Raw genomic sequence first — 6,000 nt, forward strand, 5'->3', positions numbered from 1 at the left:
GATGCAATTTACATAACACTGCAAAGCACCGTGGATTATTTTTGGTGACTTTCGGCATAATGTAATTATATGATAACGGTCGACTTGAGATATTTTATATGTGTAAAAATAGTCCTTAGAGCTACTAGGCCCGTGGAGTCGGAATTTATCCCATTTTCTACAGCGTGAAACGGGCAATAGCACTTGCTTTCCATCCTTTGGGTAGGACGTTAGTCTATCGCAAAATACGTTCCGCCAGATCTAACAGACTCAGCTACCCTATCTCTTCAGAGTGGACGGGGGGGGGGGGGGGGGGGGGGGGGGCAGGAAAAAGAAAACTTCGACTGCACCCGGGATGGATCACGTGTGAAGCGAGTGCTCTACCAACTGAGTTAGCGGGAGCTTCTATTCTGTATGAGGTAATTGTAAATTTCACATTATTTTTAATAATATTATGAAAAATTACTTATTTTATTCCTTTATATTTTGACTTCTTATAGGGGAATGTGGATCATGTTATAATGATTTTTTTTCTTCATAAAACTGGACCAATATAGAACAAAAATACAAAACAAATGACAGAAACCGACATCGAAAAATGTAAATGAACACTTTAAAAATTATCTATAACTTATTTTAAAACTTATTTAGAATTTCAAAATTTTGCATAAAATATCCTTTAAGCATTCTTTATCCTCGGGTCACGTGATTAGTTTAAAATTGTGAGTCGCTGTCCTGCGTTTACAACAAATCGAAGGTATAGAAGTCGTCGTCACTCAGTTCTCTTTTATTAATTTCACACCGCCTGTTGGGTGAATAGTTCTCCCTGAATCATTTCAACCAGACTATAAACGTTAAAGGTGACGCTCTGTATGTTTAATCTGGATGTTGTGAGTATTTTATCCAAACGTATAGTTTCATTGCCCTTTGGAAAAAAAAAGCATTTTTCGCAAATTTATTGTCCTTGTTCTATCAAAGATGGACGTTAAACTCGGAAGCAAATTATTCTACCCCTCTCCCTAAATAGTAACGCGTAATGATACAAGTTCACAATAATAATTTGTGACGTCAGATTATCAAACGTTAAATTTAACTAAAATTAGATCTTTGAAAAAAAGAAGTATCATTTAAATAATTTTCAAAATGTCTTTTACTCAGAGATGACGAAATTGGAATCGATTGAGGGGTAGATTAAAAGATTTCTTACTCTCTTGCGTTTTGGAATTCGAACTTTGTTCCCAACGCGCACTCGCGAGCTCGCACGGCGGTTGGGAACACGTCAGGAATTCTCAGCATTTATGTCATCCAGGCCTATAACCGTTTTGGGGTGAAGGATCACACATGTGGTTCACAGTTATATGAATGCAATGGGGTGGGGTGGGGGGGGGGGGTTCTCATTATTACTACAGTCATACCGCGATGTTTTCTTTTATAGAATTAATATAATCGTATAACTCCAGTTACCAAGAGGAAATGAAACCATTCCGCAGAAGAAAGCATGTGACTTCCAGAGGCCTAATTCTAATTATACAAACAACAATTATTATTTTTTCGAATTCATCTCAAAATTTCTCTCAGTTAAAAACCAATGCCGTATTAGTTCATAAAATTATGTGTTTATTATAATTATCTATTTTGTGATATGCATTTCTCTAGTCTAGGAAAAGGCCTTTTTTTACTTTTGCATTTTATAGAATATGCAATTTTATAATGGATTGTAAAATATATATTATTATCGTCTTGAATATCGAGATGCGTCAACAATCGGAACTTTTGAACAAAGAGTGATTTTATTTTCATTTTATACATGATAATTCTGTCCTATTATAATGGCAAAACCTCGTATATTCGAAACTGGTTTCGATTTGAGATGTGAATATATTTGTTACCACAGTGAATTTCGAATCGATACACGAGATCTTAACACTATTTAAAAACTTAATTTTTAAAAGATTGAAACTAGATGAGCTATGTGTATATTTACGGTTATAGAAGGAACGAAATTGACGTCAATCGGGTCTTTGCTATTGCTTTTAGACAGCAATTTTCAATTAACAGTTCTCACTAAATTATATATAATCAGACTATAAACGTTTAAAGGGTACACATCTTTTTGTGTTTGTACGTTATGTCCGGCTGTGGATCTTGTGACTATTTTATCAATTGATCATGGATAGAATATTGGCCAATAAAAGTGGTTTATTGTTCTATATGGTGTTTTGTCATTGAAAGACAGAATTAGATATTTGCTCATCCATGTCTCAGCATATTATTCCGGACATGTCTATATCTATAAAAACCAACGTGACCATAGCAACGAGAAATTACTATGTAAAAGATTTTCTCTCATTATATATTAGAATTACATGAGACAATTCCAACTAATTGATATTGAGTTTATTATTTCATATTTAATGTTGCTTTCTTCCATAGAATGTGATCCGAAAGGGTTCTAAAATGAATGCTTACCGGTGTGGACTTATCGGCAGCTCTGATAACCCAAGCTGTTATGGTCTATGGTCGCATTTTTTGTTATGGCGATACTCTCAAAAGAACGCAAAAGATTCTCCATAACAACAATGTTAGAAAAAGCCAGCCGTTCGGTTATCAGACCTGCTATAATGTGCACGTCGGTTCTTATCATTAGGGGGACAGCGTGGCTCAGCGGTACGGTCTTTGCTTCATACCCGAAAGATACCGAGTTCGATCACCCACCGCTGCGCTGTGTGGCCTTGAGCAAGTCACCTCACCTCGCCCTAGCCCAATTTGCGGCGCTCACTGCGGCTGACGCCTGGGTTATTCCAGACTTCCCTTGGAATAGACCCTAGAGACAAATTTCCCCTTTGGGATGAATAAAGGGAATTTTATTTTATTATTATTTTTATTATTTTACAACACCACTCCTGTTGCATTCCACAACATGTAAAAGCACGCTAATGGCCGTGTGCATATAGCCCTCAGACTGTTCCACCTGGACTCCCCCCCCCCCCCACGCCATCCCCACCCCCTGGAAAGTGAAAATCCATCCCTTTCTACTTCCGGTATATTTCAACCCTCTGTTTTAGTGTTTTTGAGTGGGCCTTTTTCTTTGAACGCGTGAATTTCGTTGTATGTCTCGTTGTTCTGGTAAGATGGCCGCCATTTTGTTTGTGATTTTGAACAATTCGATGTGAATTCCAGAAACAAGGGGAGGGAGGCATAACTAAACTTAAACATTCCGAAGTAATATCTACGTAATCATGTATAAATTTGTATTTTTATTGATTTGTAACCAGTCTACTGCATTACTCTGGAAAAACTCGAATTTAAAGTTTTTACCAGAAAACGTGTCTTTCAAATATCGATTTAAATTACCCTAATCTTGGCAAAACACTCAAACCTGGGACCTCTTTACATACGTATATCAAGAAAAAATATTTAAAATTTACCAATATGGTTTCTTTTTTTTTTTATTTGTCGTGATTGCAGCATGAAAATCCAGACAAATAGTCACAATAAAATAAGAGAAATTACATTTTGATTTGAAACAAATGATATGGCCTGTGCAAATCAGTAAGTTTTGAACTCTCAACCACTGGTTCAAATCCCAATAAAGAGAGAATATAGTAAGATAATTCGGGGGGGGGGGGGTTGTGATGTCCTCTCTGCGGTCTCCCAAGATTAAGTTTACATATTACAACATAACATACCATAACAAAGATTGCTTAGGTCAAAGGCCTTTATTTACCCTCTGAAAAAAGAAATGTTCATGTAAAAATAAAAATCCCAGATATGATCATAATTGTGATCATCAAATATATAATGAACAATCAAAAAAATATATCAACTAAAAACGCATTTATTAAATTCATATTTTCAGTTATTGAGCTCCCTATCGATGTCATTTTTAAAATGTTTTATACTTTTGGAGTCTTTTGTTATAAATTTCAAACTATTCTATTTATTACCAATAAAATGTTTCTGTAATAGTTTGATTATATTCATGAGTTAAGTGTCTTTCTTACGAGGAAACTACATATATATATATATATATATATATATATATATATATATATATATATATATATAAAAGACTTCCTGATGAGAGCAACGCTCGATAACAACGTTGTAGAAGTCAATCTATCTTAATTATTTTTCAAATGTTTATAAATAGCTCCTTTTATCCTAAAGTTGAGCACTATTATTTCATGGTTTTTGTTTTTATAATGTATATATATATATATATATATATATATATATATATATATATATATATATATATATATATATATATAAAATATTGACATATAATGAGAAAAGTATATTGTAAATAGCACGGACATTATTAGTGTTTAATCAAAGCATAGCTTCAAAGTTCTATGTGTTCAGACTCTTGCCTTCTGGAGTCAAGCTGACTGTATTATATTGATAGGAAAGATTCATATTATACTGATTGACCGCATTGAAACTTTCCAGGACTCGTTCTATGTCTGTGCACTCGATCACCACACTTTTCCTTTTGATTTCTCCCCCCATTGCCAATCAAAATCCTGATTTCGGATTATTTTGAAATTGTCCGCACTGTCATTGGTCGATAATTAACCCTCTCCTTACCAGCCATTTTTAGAATTTTCCCCAAAAATTCACACCCACCCAACACAAAAATAGACTTTTCTTACTCAAACAAAAAAGTAACAAGTGCAGTCTATACAGCAAAAAGAGCTTTACAACACAGTGTTTAGTATTCATATCTGTAATTTAAAGCATTTCTTTACATTTTGTGATGTACAAGAGAAATCAGATGAGACAATTGTCGGTTGCAAATGTGACGATTTTCCTATGGTTGGGAAGGAGAGGGTTAAAGACGGTATCCGGAACTCTTTTTTTCTGGGACGTCTTTGTAGGTTCTAACTGAACTGAATCCCATCTTAAAGCGTGAAATGAAGCTAAATATCCATCTTAAGTTGCTTTAATGAACAAATTGTTGTGACGATGTTATCGATTTATGACTATAATGCAGGTGACCTGATACACACAATTAATTAACAGATAACCAAAATGATATGCAATTTATCGAGCAATGTGACTACAAGAAATACCCGCTTTAGTTCAGCATTAACTTGGCTACCACTGTGTTTTTTTTTTGTATTGACCACAGTTAAGTGGCGAACCCTTAAAAGAAACTTATTTCAAAACTTGGCAAGAAAACGTGTCGATTTAAACGATCCTCAACTTTGCAAAAACTCTTAAACCTGGAAACTCACAGAGTCCCAGGTTTGAGAGTTTTCGATATTTGAATGACGAGTTTTCTGGCCATATTTTTAGAGACGTGTCATTCCAGAGTACAGCCAGTCTACTGGGTATGGCCGTGGCCATCGTTAACTTATAGCCTGACACTAGGAACCACTAGGACTTATCGTTTGACGTCATTTTTTAGGTTTGTGCAGCGTCTAGTGAGTTGTTGTTAATAGTGCTCAAGGGAACAATTTGTTGAACTATTGAATTCAACTCACGATTTGTTTTCTTTTGTAGCCAAAGACTTGTCTTTTGACGTCATTTTTGGTCAGTGTTAGGCTATATGTTTACGATGGCTACGGTATGGCTCCAATTTGATCTGATTATACAATTTGTCCGTGTAATTTATATTTGTATATTCTTGTCATAAATTCTATTCCATTCATTTTAAGAAATGATATATTTTCATGATTTCGTTTTCATATCAATCCAAACATTGATTTACCCGCCTCCCGCCTTAAAGCATTCCTCATAACTTTGCCTCTATTTTACCAAGAGGGAACAAAAGTATGATGTCAAAAAAAACTGATTCCAATCTCATTAGAAATATAAAACCTCTCTTTCGGAGGTCTGGATACATAACTTGTGTAATTGATCTTCTGGTTTCAAGAGTGATGGCATACATTCCAAGGACTTTGGAACCGGAACAGATGAGGGAGTGACGTCACGACTTCTGCTTCTCATTTTGTTCAATGTGATTCCCATTTGTATATTATTATTGTCATAAATTCTATTCAATACATTTGA

The sequence above is a fragment of the Berghia stephanieae genome, chromosome 3 (genome assembly GCF_034508935.2).
Source record: "Berghia stephanieae isolate SIO BIC M18660-M18661 chromosome 3, UCSD_Bste_1.3, whole genome shotgun sequence".
Lineage (NCBI taxonomy): Eukaryota > Metazoa > Mollusca > Gastropoda > Nudibranchia > Aeolidiidae > Berghia > Berghia stephanieae.